Source organism: Mandrillus leucophaeus, unplaced genomic scaffold (genome assembly GCF_000951045.1).
Source record: "Mandrillus leucophaeus isolate KB7577 unplaced genomic scaffold, Mleu.le_1.0 Scaffold642, whole genome shotgun sequence".
Classification (NCBI taxonomy): Eukaryota; Metazoa; Chordata; class Mammalia; order Primates; family Cercopithecidae; genus Mandrillus; species Mandrillus leucophaeus.
This window is the reverse complement of record NW_012106942.1, coordinates 858,601-876,794: the sequence shown is the minus strand read 5'-3', so window position 1 is coordinate 876,794 and position 18,194 is coordinate 858,601.

Genomic DNA, 18,194 nt, shown 5'->3' with positions numbered 1-18,194 from the left:
GTCACCTTGTCCAGCCTTCATTACATTTTAAATAAAGAGACTTAAAGGAACATTCTCTGTTATTCCTATCAAATATAGGAATCTCCCTTACTACATTTAGCACTTTTATTAAAGTCAGTTGACCACTTTTAAGGCTACCAACTACATTTAATAACTATCAAACATTTATATGAAATGCCTAATCGATCATTATGATATTAGTCACAAATATTTAACACAGCACTCTAGATTTCATACTTCAGAATATTTTTCATTAGGAAAAAGTGACTTTAAGCCTTCAATTTTTGAAATTATGTTACTTTTCTCCAGAATATTTATGATGTGAATAAACCTTGGCTCTTTATAGACATTTAGGTTTTTTTTTTTTTCTTTTTTGATGGAAATAATAGAAGGAAAGGAACACAGTCTAGTTATGTACTAACCAAAACATACAAAAATATAAGTAAAATTTCTAGCTAATTCAAATGAACTTGATGATCTTTCTTTGTAAATATTTTTCTACTTTATTAGAGCACTACTCTAATAAATTGGTTTTTCCAGCTCCAAGCAGAACCATTACTTTTGAATACGTATATACGTCAACATGCTACAAAAACTCAATGTGCCAGCTTCAAAAAGTTGATTCTTTATCCCAAAGAGAAGTGAAGAAGTTGTTATTTTCGTGTAAACTGTACACTCATGGATTTTAATAAATACAAAAGTACTCAGGATAATTGCTTGAAAATTTAGTCTTACAATAGTAAATTAAAATCAAAACAAAATTATTCTCAATTGGTTTTCTTCTATCATTCAAAGTAAGAAATATGTAAATAACATTAAAATTTAGCATTTCTAATCCAAGATTAAAAGAAAACAAGTAGGAAATAGGAAGGAAGATATATTTATTATGTGCAATTATTTACAGTGTATGCACCTGGAAAAATTACATTTATCTGTGTTAATTTTAGGAGAGGTTTGTGTCAACTCCCCAGGGATAGACTTACACATCAAGTGTAATATCAACCTAATGCCAAGTATTTCAATCACTATAGCTGAAGTACTATTTCCTAAACTAATATATGCTCCACAATGCCTCATAAAACAATAACTTTTAGCTATAAAACTTCACAGTTCAACATTCTCTATTATAACAGGAATAGAACCAACCATAGGTTTCCCATTATTCACATGTACAAAGAGACTTAGAAGGTAAAAGGTCATAAAAGATCATCGTGAAAATATAATATAATCTCTGAGAACCCACATTTTCAATCATCCTGCTGGATAAACAAAACTAGTTATAGTTTTATCAAAGATTGCCATGATTCCAAATCGCCCCGCCCAATTTACATTGACATTTTCACTCCTGAAGTACTAAATAATTTCTGAAACAGACAGAAAATAGATATGCCAATAGACAGACAATCAAATGTCTTCCTGATTATCTAAAGTGTGATGCTCATAAGTTGTGGGTTAGTAAAACTACTAGTCTTTGAAAAATTCTCAAATTTATTCCCACATTTTTTAGAACAAGTTTGGAAGAGCTTTTCTCCACTCTTACAAGCGAGAATATGGTCATGGAAGAAGAATGGTGGTAGGGGGAGCTACAGGGGGCCATAGGAAAGTGAGGTAAGGGGGTAAATAGACATGGTCAAGGGGTTTCCCTCATATAGTCATGATTGCTGCTCACATCTCTATTGTTTCTGTGTTTTGTATCTGCTGGCATATTCAATGGTTTTTTCTTTGTTACTGTGTGTGAGTGTATTTATCCTATAAACAACTTTTGGTGGACTGCTGACTTCGCTTCCCTCTGTCCACAAGCGATTTCCTGCACTATTAGCACAACTTCTTCGCGCTTTTAGATATGTTGCTTTTTTCCCTCACTACTCTGGTTATATGGATAATAATCCTCTCTTCTCTGTTTTAGAGGGAGTCTCCACAGCGTGCTTTAGGTCCTTAATGACTCAGTTCCTTTTTACCCAGACCATATAGACATTTCCTAGAAGGGTTAATTAATGGAGGATGAAGGGGAGGGGAAACAAAAATCTGTTGGGTGAGTTGAATCAGAGACATGTAGATACTGCTTCATCTTATCCCTATTATAACCCTCGGACATTTATGCTGCACTGCACAATCTGAACCACTCTGTCAGATGACTTCACTTGTGGCAAATTTCTCCTAACAAATTATTTATCTCTCCTACTCCTCCTCCCATCAAATATATGCCTGTATATTGGAATCCCAAACATAGGCCAAAATCAATTTCTCTTCTGCAAGATTAGTGATTTACTATATCAAGGGATATTGATGAGAACTTTGTTCAGTGGTCCTGAAGATTCCAAATAGTTCAAGAATCTCATCAAATACACAGAAAGCTTTTCTCACCCAACTATATAGAGGATTTTAATGCACAAACGCACAATTAGGCATAATGCCTAAATGTTCAAGCCAGCCTAATAGTGTTTAAATCAATCAAACAAACATTTACTTGTCACATATGATGAGACAGGCACTTTCTTAGGCACTAGTGATATTATAGTAAAAGACAGAGAAGGTCTCTACCCCCCAAAAGTTTATGTTTAAGAAGTCACATCTCTAGCCAACCCAAATGCATCTTTCAGAAAATGTCTAATTAGTTGACTTTATTGGTGGAATGACTGGTCAGAATATTAATCTATTGATTTTCTATTTAAATAGCCATCAATCTATTGCTACTTATTTTTTTTTTAAAGGAAGTTGTTACTATGAAGGAAAGATCAGGGAAATATTTACAGAGTCAGAAATGTAAAGGGAATATAATTATGTATATATATAGATAATTTATAAATTATTTGGCTCTTTGAAATATTATGGAAATGAACCCATTCACCAGAAAAAGAGAAAGAAATGCCAGATTTATTTGTCGTTCATATGACGTTTATTTCTAGAAAAAAAAAATAGTGAAACCATCTTCAATTCTTAATGTTATTATAAAATATTAATCCAAAACAGTATTAAGAAAGTTTAGTGTTAAATAAAAGTTTTTTCTTTATATTTGTTTTCCTTCCCCTACTGAATCCCTTAACAAAAGCTATAAAAATTTCTTATGATTTGATGACGAAAAATAGTAGGTGGTAACGATTCACCTCAAGCTCCAAATTCAAATATGCAATTACAGTCAATTCAAATCAAATTTAGTTAACCCAATTTAGGATTTTCTCAGTCAAATGAATGAGTTCAATAAACTTGAATACAAGTTGCTGTTTTTTGTCCACTAATCTCATACCTTGTTCACACTGCTAACACTCATTTTTCCCATTTATTTCTTCGCTAAGGCTGAACAGGAAATGGAAGCATCCCATTTGTGCCTTAAAGTTGTGCAACATCTGACTTTCTATTCCTCTCAAAAAAAAAAAAAACAAAAACAAATTAGGGAAAGTTATGTTAGGAACCATAAATTCAGATTTGGGTCTAAATAAGTGACCTTGAACATGTCACTTAATCTCTCTCTTTTTAAGTCTTCTCATCTGAAAAGCAATAATAATAATAGAAAGAATTTTATAATATTATTTTAAGTATTATCACTTCAAATAGTGTCTGGTACATAGAATGCATTTGTTACATTTATGCTTGACATACCGTTAAAGAGTATCATTAGGAAATGTAAAATGTATTTATATAATATTAACAATTATTACGTTGATGAGTGAATATCACACTTTTTTATTGAGGAAGAATCTGACACCTAAAGATATTAAAATTTATGACCAGCATCATTCAAAGGGTGTCAAAGTCAAGATTTGAAGCCGAATTTTCTGAGACATCAAAGCATAAGCCACTCATCTCAGTTATTGTTATTACTGAATATGGTCCCTCAAAAATAATTTGCAGATAAAAAACCTCTGTTAACCTGTCATTTATTTGCATGTAAATATATTTTGTTCCCAAATATTTAAAACATTTTTAAATAGAATGATAAAAGCAGCAATCTCTGTGTAACGATAGAAATCCCTAAAAATAAAAAGATAATTCTATTTTATAAGGACTGTGATTCATTGATTTAATGAGTGATTTAGTTTGTTATAAATATTCTAGGTGATTTATTTGTCTTATTTTTTTAGGAGGGAAAATAACTACCTTACAATGGTATAAGGAAAATTTTCCTTATTATTGTTCAATCTCCGTTCTGTGACTAAAAAGGGGGCTTGCCACAGATGCAAGGTAATACATGAAGAAATATTTTTTCTTTCTCCTATAAATATTATGTTTCTCTTTCTCCCTCCCCACAACACACACATGCACACACACATGCATAGCTATGCCCATTTATATGTAAATATATGCACATACCCACACACATATACATACACGCATGAGTGTATGCATGTGTACCTGGGTAAATATAATACCTGAAAACTGAAAATTTCCAAAAAACTCAAGGGAGAAACTTTTTATTTTTGTTTTTTGTATTGCATTAATTTTATAGTACACTTGCAGGTTTTTACTATGGCCATCCTATCCTTTGTTCATACACAAAAAACTTAAATACAAAAATATACATCTTTCCAATAGAATGTTCTTGAAGGAGGGCTGTACTTGAACCTGAGTTACAATCCTATCCCTACTATGTTTTAGTTTTTGTATTGCTTACCCTCTTTTGGTTATTTTTGTGCCTTATTTGTAAAGTACATATAATGATATCAGTAAGTACCTTGTAGCATTTTGTGAGAATTCAATTAGTATGCATTAAGTTATTAGAACAAGAATGGACACATGATATTTGTTTCTTTCAGCTATACTTTCCACTTTCCCTAGATTTAATTTGTTACAGTTGTTATATGACTTCTGTATATGCAAGTTCACTATCATCATTTCCACATCTTTGTGGAGTTTTTTCTACCTATATTGTAGGAGAATTTCTCTTTGGATTACCCTGAATTATTTTTATTCCTTTTTAACTCTGTCATGAATATCAATTTCATTTATTTATTTATTTTTCCTTTGTCAGGTAGTATCAATTTTAATGCAGGTGCAATCCTTTCTTCTTCCTCCCATGATTCACTTTTTATCTCAGTGTATTGTCATTTGTCTAATTTGGGTCTCATTTATTCTCAACTTCTTTTCCCTTGTATCTTTCTTATCAATATTTCATATAACTTTACCTTCCCTTATGATGCTGCAAGAAAATGTTTCCTAATACCCATGTCGGTTGTCTTTGTTTGACCAGGAAATAAATTTTCTGATCGAATGTTTGCTAACAGACAACAGGCATGGATTTTTCCTTGGGCTGTCTCATTTCTACATAGGAGCTGAAAAACTAAAGAAACAAAACAAAACAATAAACAAAACTAAATGTCTTTTCATGTTGGGGGTGGAGGACCAGTTCATTCACACCTTCTAGTCTGCTTCCTGTGCCCTAGAAGTTATAGAGAAATTTTACTTATCTTGGATGGTTTAAGATTTGCTCCTGCTCCCACAATTTCCAATTATTATTTGAAAAATGAATAAAGTAAAATTTACAATATCCAACATGTCATTTACCAAAACATTTATTTTCTTTTTCCCCTTTAGAGCTTTATTTATGAAGTCTTCAACAAATGCTCCTTCCATCAGACTGTAAAGAGAATTACTTCAAATGGCCAAAGAATCATCTGTCATTTTCAAAAGGCAGTATCTTTGCTGAAAAGAGATGATAGCTAGAAATTTTAATTGACCGAAACCCTGATGTCTGAGACACTGAGCAAATTTCTAAGAATCTTTCAATTTTCCTGAGGTTAGGAGGTTTGGTGCTGTTTCATACACAGCATTATAAGCCTAAACCACTAACCAATGTTCTCACTGTAGCACAGTAGGCTTTGTATTATATGGCCATTCACCTCCTATGTTAGAAACAGATTTATTATTAGTTTCATTGTTGTAAATTACAGGATTATATTTTTATTAATTTTTATTCTAGATATTTCAGTGAGAAACTGAATAAACTCTATTAGCAACCATATTCCATGCTGATATATCTCTCAGAAGTACTTCAGAGTTCTGTGGCTACTGGATCATATAATAGACTCATGCAAATATTTTTCTTAGCAATTATTTTATTTTGAATAAGTAATATTTCTGACAATGTGTTTTGCCCATCTGGAAATGAATTATTTAAGTATGCTAATAATAAATGAAAATGGTAAAATATTTCATAAAAGTTATTTGATTTGATATTTAGTTTACTAGAAAAATGAGAACATTTGCTCCTTAAAATTTATTCACTTTTTCATTTTGTAAACTTCCAAAATAAGTTTTGAGATTTGGATTTCTCTTGCTTTTTTTGAGTCATAATAATTCTTCAGAAATGTGAAAAATCTCATGGTCCACAAAAATTTCAATTCTAAAAAGTGATAAAGGCATGAAAAGTTGAAATAATGAAACATATGATTTGCAGTGAGAAAAAGAATTTTTTTAACCACATTTTTTTTTAAGATCACAACTACTATATTAAGGTGGAAAAACTCCTCAAGGACAAAAGGGAAGACTCTGATTCAATGATCTAAAGCCATATATTTTTAATAAGTTCTATATAAAACCTAAGAAACTGTTTTATACATTAATAAATAAATGTGTTTTCTTTAATAGAAACAATGCACTAGGGCTTTAGATGGTCTTTTTCTTGGAAGGCAGCTCTGAATTCTTAACTAACTTACCTTTCAGTCAAAGATAGCCATGGGATATACTCACAAATCAACACATTACATGCACCACGTAAAAGCCAAATTTGGTTGTTTTATTCATTGAAAATCATGAAACTGTCATTAAGTTGCCTTAAAAGCTTTTCTAGAAACATAGTCCCTCGTTGACTTACTAAAGAACAAGTGATATAAAGAACCATATTTGAAAAGTGAACCACAAATTTATATAAAAACATCTTCATAACTTCCTAAATTTTCCATTGAGGACTACAATACTCCCAAAATATTTTGGAAATGTCACATAAAAATTTTTAGCTAAACTACATGCTACAAAGCTAAACTACAATACAGCAGCCACATTATTTCCAGAATAAACTGTTTTCCTTTTATTCCTCATGAGCTAAGCATTATGGTTGTAAAACTACACCTACATAATATAAAATTTATTTTTGGGCGCAGCTCTACATGGTGGTTTTAAGAAAATCATCTGTTCTCCCATATGGATCCCAGCTTTCTCTTGATATATGCTGTCAAGAATTGGTAGGACCAGGCTCTATCTCCCTGTTCTATCATAATTCCTAGCTATAAAAAGGCCATTAATAATCAGAAACATCATAAAAACTTAAGTCTAGGAATTATATTTCAATGCTTATAGTTTCCCCAAATCATCACAAATACTTATCACAAAATTCTGTTGGTGAAAAATAAATGTGATGAGAGTAAGGTAACATGGGTCCCTTATTTATTTCTCTACTATTGTTGGCTTGTTTCCTGAATAAAAAAAGTCTAATGAGAAAATAATCAGTAATATTTACCCACAGACACACACTCACAAATAATATGTGGTACCAGTTGCAAAAAAAATCAAGAGCTGATCTTCTTGGTCCTATAATCACTTGAATCATCCTGTTAATTAGGCTAATATAGCACAGTAAACAAAAATTGTCCTGATGTAAGGCTGTAAGGCACACTTACGTTTGTGGTTATGGTGTTCACAGTAGTATTAATATTTAATTGTTCTTTTTGGTTATTTGCCCAATTCCTTCTCACTACTTTCAGATACAGAGTAGGTCACTGGGTAAGAAGGCGAACAAACATATTTTTGAGAAATTTCCCCCCAAAAGTGATTCACCGTGAGGTGAGAAGTTTCTAGATGTCAGGCAGCAGCAGCTCAGATAAGTATCTCAGGGCCCAATTCTATAAAACGGGTGTGAGTTGGATGCCCCTTACACCCCAGCAATGTGATGCTTTGAGGAATAGTTGCGGCCATACTGAAAATGTATGATGAGCATGTAGGTATGTTAAGAACGCTTTGCACTCCAAGAGAAAGCCTTCACACCCTGCAATGGCCATGCCTGAAGTAGAAAGGAAAAGGTATTAATGCAGGGTGAAAAACTCTTTGTGGGTAGTGTGCCTGAGCTTCAACAGAGATGATAAGAGACCAAAGAGTACAGCATATGCAGGAGTGTCGTTGACCTATGAATCATGTGTATCAGAATTGCCACTTGAATCAGATTTCTGGGGGAACATCCAGGGAATTTTTAACAAGAATTCCACATAAACCTTGTGTATAATGAATTTTAAGACCAAGTGAGTGGATTAGCTTTCACTGCTTCATGTACTTGAGCCCAGTGGGTTTGGGCAAACAGGGGAAAAGAAGTCTCAAAAGAAGCATATTTCCCGCATATAAGACTGATGAATATCTACTCGTTTGTTGCTTGGAAAATAAAACTTGAGACTCCATGTATATGCTCAAGTGTGTGGAGCAAACCTAAGTAATTTGTATTCATTTATTATCACGAACATCTTCATCACTGCTCCACAAGGCTACCATTTAAAACACTTTTCAATCTTGTTTGACTTGAGAGGTGATATATCTAGAGATGTCTACTCTCTTTCTCTCTCTCTCTCTCTCTACACACACACACACATATATACACTCATACACAAACATATAGAAAGAGAATTGGAGATAATTAGATATAACTGGGGTTCTGTTTCTATATTATATATACATAATGTATATGTTATATAATAGGTATATACATATTTATGCAAATGTTTACATGCTTATATCTATTGCATACTAAATAGTCATAAGATGATATTGTATCAATATATACATATTTAATATGTGTACATAAAACATGTAAATATGTATATATAAAATTCATAACGTAGGCTGGGCTCAGTGGATCACGCCTGTAATCCCAGCACTTTGGGAGGCCGAGGCGGGCAGATCACGAGGTCAGGAGATCAAGACCATCCTGGCTAACATGGTGAAACCCCGTCTCTACTAAAAATACAAAAAAAAAATTAGCCGGGCGTGGTTGCAGGCGCCTGTAGTCCCAGCTACCCGGGAGGCTGAGGCAAGAGAATGGCGTGAACCCGGGAGGCGGAGCTTGCAGTGAGCTGAGATCCGGCCACTGCACTCCAGCCTGGGCAACAGAGCGAGACTCCGTCTCAAAAAAAAAAATAATAATAATAATGTAGAATGAGACATGTCATCATATATATACACATGCATGCATATACAGTGAGAAACAGTGCTCCAATTATATAGATTCAATCCCTATCCCAAGGTGCAACCCAAATTTCAACTCCTCCGTGAAGCTATCAGCTAGAAGGAAATTCTCCCTCTTTTGAACTCTAGTAATGCACTATCTAAACCTTCCATGCGGTTTTATAAGCTGTTACCAGAATTTATCCACCACAATGCACTCTTAAAGTAAGCAAGACCCACCTGAAAATAAGCAATATATGGAAGTTGGACAAAGGTTTGGACAAAAATGAAACCCATTCATGTCTCATTAACAAATTATATTAACTAAATATGAGTGAAATAACCAAAGGACAAGCAGACGTAATTGCCTAAGTGAGAAGTTTCAGGCTCTAGAACCAAGGACTTAGAAGAGACAAATTGGAGATGATAATGAAGGTCCGGTGTTCGTGACGTTTCTTTCCCAGTCTCAGAAAGGGCGGGCCAGAACTAGCATAGTTTTAAGATAAACTTATCTCAACTGTGTTGAACGCTGGACAAGGACAAGTTATTATCACTCGTTGGAATCTGGGACCAGGATTTCCATATGCTTGAGGTGCAAGGGAGAAGTCCCAGAAAGAGAAGCTATTCTGAGTCAGTTTATTAAGATTATAACTTTTTTGCCATTAAGTTGTATAACATATTTATACTCTTAGTTTAAGAAACATGGCATTGAAAGCTTCTTTCTAAATAATTATTGCTAATTGAGAATCCTTCAAAACTAAATCTCATCTTAAGGCCTAGACTCAAGAGAACTGAGATGATAATTCGATAGCTAGAATTTGATAAGACAAAAATTTATCACTTTTATCTTTTCTCTTCATTACATTAAAATTATGATTTCCTTCTGATTAAACCCCCTTCATACTGTCCTCAAGATATTTCATGCTATGCGTTTCACAACAAATATACTCAAAAATATTTTAAAATTAATGATTAAAAACAATGTTTTATGAAATAAATCTCTTTTAAAAATCCTCTAATTATACTGTAAGCAAGTCACAGACAATGAAAGACGTATACTACTATTCCTAATCATGCCTTATTCAGTCAGAATAAAAATGTAATTTTTAAAAGTCTTATTTTATAAAATATTATGACTATTGAATATGCAGTAGATATAAACAATATATGATACATGTATATGGATATAATATTGATATCCCTTCTATTAGAGAATCATGACATTTTCAATTTAACATATTACAATTTTTTGATCATTTTATTAGGTTTTTTTTTTTTTTTTTTTTTTTTCTTTTTGAGACGGAGTCTGGCTCTGTCGCCCAGGCTGGAGTGCAGTGGCCGGATCTCAGCTCACTGCAAGCTCTGCCTCCCGGGTTCACGCCATTCTCCGGCCTCAGCCTCCGGAGTAGCTGGGACTACAGGCGCCTGCCACCTCGCCCAGCTAGTTTTTTTGTATTTTTTAGTAGAGACGGGCTTTCACCGTGTTAGCCAGGATGGTCTCGATCTCGTGACCTCCTGATCCGCCCGTCTTGGCCTCCCAGAGTGCTGGGATTACAGGCTTAAGCCACCACGCCCGGCCTTATTAGCTTTCTATAAGTTATTGCCTGCTCTATTATGAAAACAAAGTAAAAATTTTTTTTGAGATATGGAATGGGTAGTGACTTCTATAAAGAGAAAAGTTGTATTTCCTTCTATATAACTTATTTTTTTAATATTAGTTATCCAACATCAATAAAAAAGCAGATAATATTTAACATATAGAGGACAGTATGTTCAAAAGCTCTTATGTGAGTCAATTATTTAGAACTTAGGAAACTTAAAAGTACAGAAATGATTATTATATACTGGTGTTGACTCTCAAAATATTATTAATGTGAAAAATATATCAATAGTATAAATTCAACTATACCTCCCTGAATAAATTTATAAAACTATCTCCATGGGAATGGATACAGGAGGAATTTGATGATCCTATCTTAAATGTTATCTTCCCACCCAATTCCCATCTCAGGTGGCAGTATTCCTGCCAGCATCAATAGACAGAAATTTACCTTTTTTGTTAAATACTCCTGGTAGCCAATGGTTTATTAACTCTTATTTTCATAGCAAAAAATAAAATGTTTTTTTTTTATATCTATACACACCTGCAAAAGAAATCTTTGTTTCAGTTTCTGACATACGTTTTACAAAAAAATACTTGACAATTAATTTTCAATTATTTACAACACCCTATAAGGACAGAAACAATGGTAGGTGTATATATAACTGACTATAAACATAGCTCTTAACATATTGCCTAGCAGGTAATACATACTCAATAAGTGCATGTTGAATGTATACATGCTCGATTCAATTAAAAAGTAAATGAATGAAAAATGTAGGAGAAGAATTAAAATCACTTTGACAGAAAGTTAACTATTATTTAATCAGAAATTTATTTACTAGTTTCCTTAAGTCAATAAATTTGTTAATTGCCTGTTATGAGTGAATAAAATGAACCATAGAGAGAAAGCTGTACCCCTTAGCAAACACAAAATTAAGAAGTCATAGTTTTCTAAAAGAATGCTGTATGTTGAGTGTCATTTCCTTTGAAATATTTGCTACCTTCCTGGCTCATATACATTGCAGATATTTCATTGAGTTTCAAGCTTGTTAGTGCTTCAACTATGTCGTAAAATGGAGGGAAAGTGTCTCATGTGTTTTCTAACTGGCTACACTTTGCATACCCATCTTATAAAAGCATACTGATAATGTTTCATTTTAGATTGAATACTGCCACAATGGACAAAATGGACACAGCAGCATTGTTTCTGAATCAGCAGTAACAGTGTTGCCATTAGTGTGACAAGAGCTAAAGCAATTAGTTTTAAACTTGATGAAATAGCTGTTCTGTCCATTTACTAGATCATGTTGATACATTTCTACATCCTTTTATGTGTTTGCAATGGCAGATGCCCTGTGTGTTAGCCCTAGTGTTCCTGTCTGGTACCCTGACTTGTAATCATGCATGCAAAGAATGTGTTATAGCCTTAAGGGACTGATTATCTCTTTTGTGACATCCCTCCATGGTACTGTATAATTGTTTCAACTGCAAGTAAATTCCTGAAATGCTTAGTGTGGCACACAGGATGAGGGTCTGCTCAACCTTCCAAACTGCTAGTGATTACAAATGGGGAAAGGAGGCCCCTTTAGAGGCATTAGGTTGTAATGCGTTCTTTATGTGCTTACCTATGAAAACACAGATGGAGTTGCCCAAACTAACATGTCAAATGACAGCTCCTGGAAAGTTTATGCTGACTATATAGTGAAGGAGAGTTATCTTCAATGATTAGGACTGTATATTAAAATACAAAGGAATAATTGTATACACCACAAATACAATATGGTCTGGCTAGCTAAAAATAGACACTGCTTTGATATTTTTGCTGTTGGAAATTTAGATGTTAGTCTTTTATTTACTTTTTAAGTACTCTGTATGTGTGATATGTATAGCTAAGACCTCTACCATCTGTTGATGGCATTAAACATCATGAATGAATTCTTCCTTCCTACAAATACGTCTTTCTTTGAATTTAAAATATTATTGCTGTATTTGAATTCTTGACAATAGGAAGAAAAATAAGCAAACTTACTCGAATTAAAATATTTCCTTTGGTTAATCTAATCTTATTTAAACGTGACCAGATGTTTTTAAAGTTATACGTAATTATCTTTGAATGAAAACACAGTACTTTTCATTACTAGACAGAGCCTGAACCTGATTGCCTTCTAATTAACCGAATTTCCTACCTTTGAGAAAGCTGGGCCATATTTATCTGGTTTCACAATACAGTTGAGATTGACTTAGAGTATCAGTGTATGAAAGAGTAGCACTTTGTTAAAGATCTGAAAAAAATATTGAATGGATACAACTACATTGGTGCTTATATTTTGGAGTGAATAACTCGGCCAAATTAAGGGGGCAGATAAATTATTAACAGTTGTAAAATTCTGTTATGTTTGTGAAAGAAAAGATTATCATTTTAAATTTATTCACCTGGGTATCAGTGTATATCATGTATTTGAAATCAACATCCATGGGCTATAAATATTTTATTAAATATTTTAAGAACACAGGAATATTTATGTGTAAAAGCATCTTTTGACTGAATAAATGTTTTCACTTAATGAGAAAATGCATTGGCAACATTTCTGGAAACCGCCTACTTTTCTTCAATTCTCCTGCTGTTCCTACACTTCAATATTTTCTTTGTAGGCACTAATTTGTATGCTAGTGTGGTACTGGATTGACAGGTAAATTACCCTTTAAAAACATTAAGAATATTCACCAGATAAACTATTATACTAAAATAAATCACAGAGCTCAGTTTTTCTGACCTTAGTCATGAAAAATATTATTTTTAAATCTACAGTGGAAATGAGCATAAATTATAACATCATTTAAAAAAGAGATTCCCCTCCCCTATGAAACAATACATGAGAAAGTCAAGCTCTGAAAAAGAAAATAACTAAGCTCTGATTCTCCCGTTTTGAAATCAGTATACACAACCTCAAATTAACGGCAAAATCTTTGTAGATGACCCAGGCAATAAAATATACACCAACTGTTACCTTTGATCTTCCAAAAAGCTCTATTTGTGGATTTGGCTGTGGTGTGTGCCAAATAAAATTTGGGGTTTGCACTAGATTTTCTTTCCCTTGTAACATGTTTTATTGTAATTCCAAAAGAGATTCACAACAATGTCTTCTTAAAGAAAGCATTAGACTGGCAAGTGGAAAGTAATAGATTAGATTATAGGGGTACTTCAATTTGATAACAAATAGAAAACTTGAAAGTTTCTTTTGAAGTTTCCATTTAATTTCTGTAGAATTTCTGTTCTATGAATTAGTGAAGTAAAGTTGTGATAATTCTCCAGAGTTACAGTCCTACATAGTTATATTTCTATAAAGTTATAGTTACATTTATATTTACATAAATGTATTTATATAAATTTCAATAATACTATTTATAAAAATTATGTTAGATATTTTTAATATTTGCTAGGTGCCCTAACATATATTAAGTTACAACAAAATAATGTGTTAAGTAAAATATCATTCTCACTTTATTATACAGAAATCTAAGGCCCAGCCGAGGTACAAAAACAAGGTAATGTAAATTTTGGACATTTAGTATTCTACAAATAATTAAATATTTATATATATTGGCTGAAATGTAGTACTGTGTCTGCTAATGATAAATCCTATACCAGGTAAGCCATTTACAATTAAAAAGAGATATCCATTCTAAAACCTTTAATTTAAAATGTACACATATCTATATTCACTTATTTAATACTTTTACTTAGTCACTTCATAATCATTTATCATCTTTCACTTCTATCTTCCTAAATGTAATTTAATATAAAGAAAAGAAATTAAAGATTGATTTTAACACAGTAAAAATACATCTTACTTACCTATGAATTCCCTCAAGTGTATTTCCAAAATATGTGAGTAAACATGAATACAGAACCATATTATATATATATATAATGTTCATAATATGATTTTACTTAAAGTAGAAGTACATCAAGTATATGTCAGATACAATGATCTTGACCCTATTTCTAACAAGAAAAGTGGACACAATCATTTCATCTCCCATAGAATTTTGTTTTCATCTCTGTTAAATATGGACAATAATTAATTCAATTTTTTATTATAGCAATATTATCAAAACACTATCTGTTTTTAAATATCAACTGTTGTTTACATGTTAATTTTTTATACTTACAAAAAATTCTCTCTAATTAGTTTTACTCAAAAATTATTGCTCTACATTTTATTTAGAAAGCTAATCTTTGTGGAAAGTGTAGAACTAGAGTGTAAAATCATTTAAATATTAAAAGTATAATATATTGTTTCATTTTACAACTCTTAAAGATGCAAATTAATACGAATCTGTATAGCGATTAACTTTCATAAGAACATGATTTTTATTCACACTACACTGATAAATTCTGTCCAGGTAATATCGATGTGAAAATATTTATGGACTAGTGCTAATTGTTTTAGAACATTGCTTATGCTTTTTGGATGTGACCATGTTAATATATACAACCAGCTCCAACTCCTGTCACAAGAGGGTAGTCTCTGGAAAGTACCTCAGGAGTTCATTTGGGGCCTCTGAAATAGTATATCCCAGGAATAAAAACACACTAGAAATATAGCAGCCCTCACAAGGACTGAAACCCAGTTTTAAGCACCTTAATTTCTTATTTGATTAAGGTGATGTACCTCTAGAACAGCAGCCTGCCTAGGTACAAAAGTAATTTCTTTCTAGAGAGAAGTCAAAAACATCCAAAAGCTCTAATTTTTTGATAATTTGTCATACGCAGAATCATATAATTAATACAAAAATGATCAAATAAAAAAAGAAAAATAGAAGAAAGTCAGTATAAACAGAACTAGAAGAATTATAGACATCAAACAGAGGTTTTAAATTGGCTATACCTAATATGTTTAAGAATATAAGTGACAACATACAGAACTCTGGAAAATACCAATAATTTTTTTAACAGTCAAGTAGAAGTTTTAAAAATAAAAGTCTACATATAATGAATAAAATGTGGAATTCATTCATGGCATTACCATTAGATTAGACCCAGCTAAGTTAGTGTATTACAAATAGTTAAAAGATGTTCAGAAAGAAAAATAGAGACATAAAAGAACAGACAAAATCCCAAGAAGTATGCAACAAAAACTGTGCTACTTGGTAAAACATTCCAATATACATTTAATCAGAGTCCTGGACATATAAAAGTTAGAAAATTACAAAGTAATATTTGATATAATAACAGTAAAATATAGTAAAAATAAAAATTGAAGACAGTCATCAAATCACAAAGTCAAAAAATTGCAAAATACAAATGATAAATACAGAAAAAACCACAACTGGATATTTCACAGTGAAACAAAGAGAAAAAAATAAATAAATAAAACTGACAGTCAGGAGATAATAATATTGCATATTCAAGGTGCCTATGGAGTACAACTGTCACCTAGAATCCTATACCCATCCAAAATTTGCATCAAAGCAGATAGCAGATCTTGTCTTGCCACTACCCGGGAGACAGATACAGCTTCTGTTCATTTCAATATCTGAGCAGATAAGACAGCACCAGAGTAATTAAAGCAGCAAGTGTCACAGCCAAACTTGCCTCTAGGCATTGTTTCTGTTCAGTACATTGACAGAGGGAGGAGCCACGATGGGGTACTAAAAACCGCTTGTGTACACCTCTCTCATGAAAAGGAAACAAAAGAGCTAGTGAACACGGACTTGGCAAGAAACCACATCAAGATCCATCAAGGCAGCAGTGGGACAGAGAGAGCAGAGAGGAGCCAAGCTGGGCACTGGCCTATCTGGGCTCAGTGGGGAGCCAGGAGACTCTCTCCAACACAGGAAAGGGTGAATGAGTGAGCTCTTCTCTACAGGGACAAATGCAAGACTGAGAATGGGAGAAACCCCCCGTCACACACCTCACCCCACCCACTGAGCTTCTAAGCTGAGGCAAAGAGCCACTCAGATGTTTTGTGGGGGCAACTCTCAAGTCCGAGGGGCCCTCTATATGCTTTGGGTCCCAGAGTAGACAAGCACCAGCGCCATAGCCCTAGGAGAGGCCGCAGTCAAGGTGCCTGGGAGAAGTAAGATTCTTCTACCCAACTTCACCAGACAGGGCTTGGCACCAGCTTCCAGCTCAGTGGAGCCTCTTCTGCCTGACCTCAGCCTGCAGCTACAGCCTCCTGTTGTCCTGGGAAGCATCCAGATGGCACAGTGGGCCACCTCACCCACCCCTGCCACTGGTAGCCATGTAGGCAGAGCCTGCTAGAGTTTCTGGCTCAGTGGTCTGACTTCTGTGTGATCTCAGCAGGCGGGCGCAGCTTCCCCTTGTCCTGGAAAATACCTGGAAAACAAGATGGGCAATCCCACCCACTCTCACCACTAGCAGTCAGGTGGGCAAGGCCTGGTAGAGCTTCCAGTCCAGCGGTCCTTCTTCTATGTGGACTCTGCCAGCAGGCACAGCCTCTTGTCCCAGGAAGAACCTGGGCAGCAGGGTGGGTGACACCTCCCACCTCTGACTGCTATTAGTCAGGCAGACAATGCCTGCTAGAACTTCCTTCCCAGTGGTTCTGCTTCTGCTTGAATTTGCTCAGGGGTGTAGGGTCCTGCTGTCCCATAAACACCCAGATAGGGTTGGAAACACCACCATCTCTTGCCTCTTGTAGCCAGATGAGCCACCCTCACTAAAGCTTCTAACGCAGTGGTCTCACTTCTGTCTGAATTCTGTAGACTGGTGCAACCCTGTGTTCCGGCAGGAAGCACCTGGACAGCAGATCAGGGCTGACCTGGTAAAGGATACAGCCTGTCTGCCAACTGTGACCCCTGCCAGAGGGAGCCCCATGGACTAGAACACCCAACAAAAGAAACATGAGCACAGAAACAGCAATCGGAGGCGGGGGGCCCTTTGAAGACTCAGGAATGGACTAACACTGAGGCCAGTTTACAGAACTCACCTTATACCACAATGAAACCCCCAAGGGCATCAAAGAAGACAAAAACAAAACAAAACAAAACAAAATACAATTTTTGGAACCACAAATTCAAAGATTGAAGGAATAACAAGTCACACACATGATGAAAAACCAAATACCAGAACTTGAGCAATTCAAAAAAGCCAGAGTGCCTTTCACCTGCTAAGGACTGCACTACTTCCCCAGTAATTGTTCTTAACCAGAGTGAAATGTTTGAAATGTTCTAAATAGAATTCAGAATATGAATAAGAAAGAACATCATTGACTTTCAGGAGAATGTTGAAACCCAATCCAAGGAATCTAAGGAATAAAATAAAACAATACAGGAGATAGAAGGCAAAACGGCCATTTTAAGAAAGAAACAAGCTGAACTGATAAAGCTGAACTACTTACTTCAAGAATTTTATGCCGGGCGCAGTGGCTCAAGCCTGTAATCTCAGCACTTTGGGAGGCCGAGACCGGCGGATCACGAAGTCAGGAGA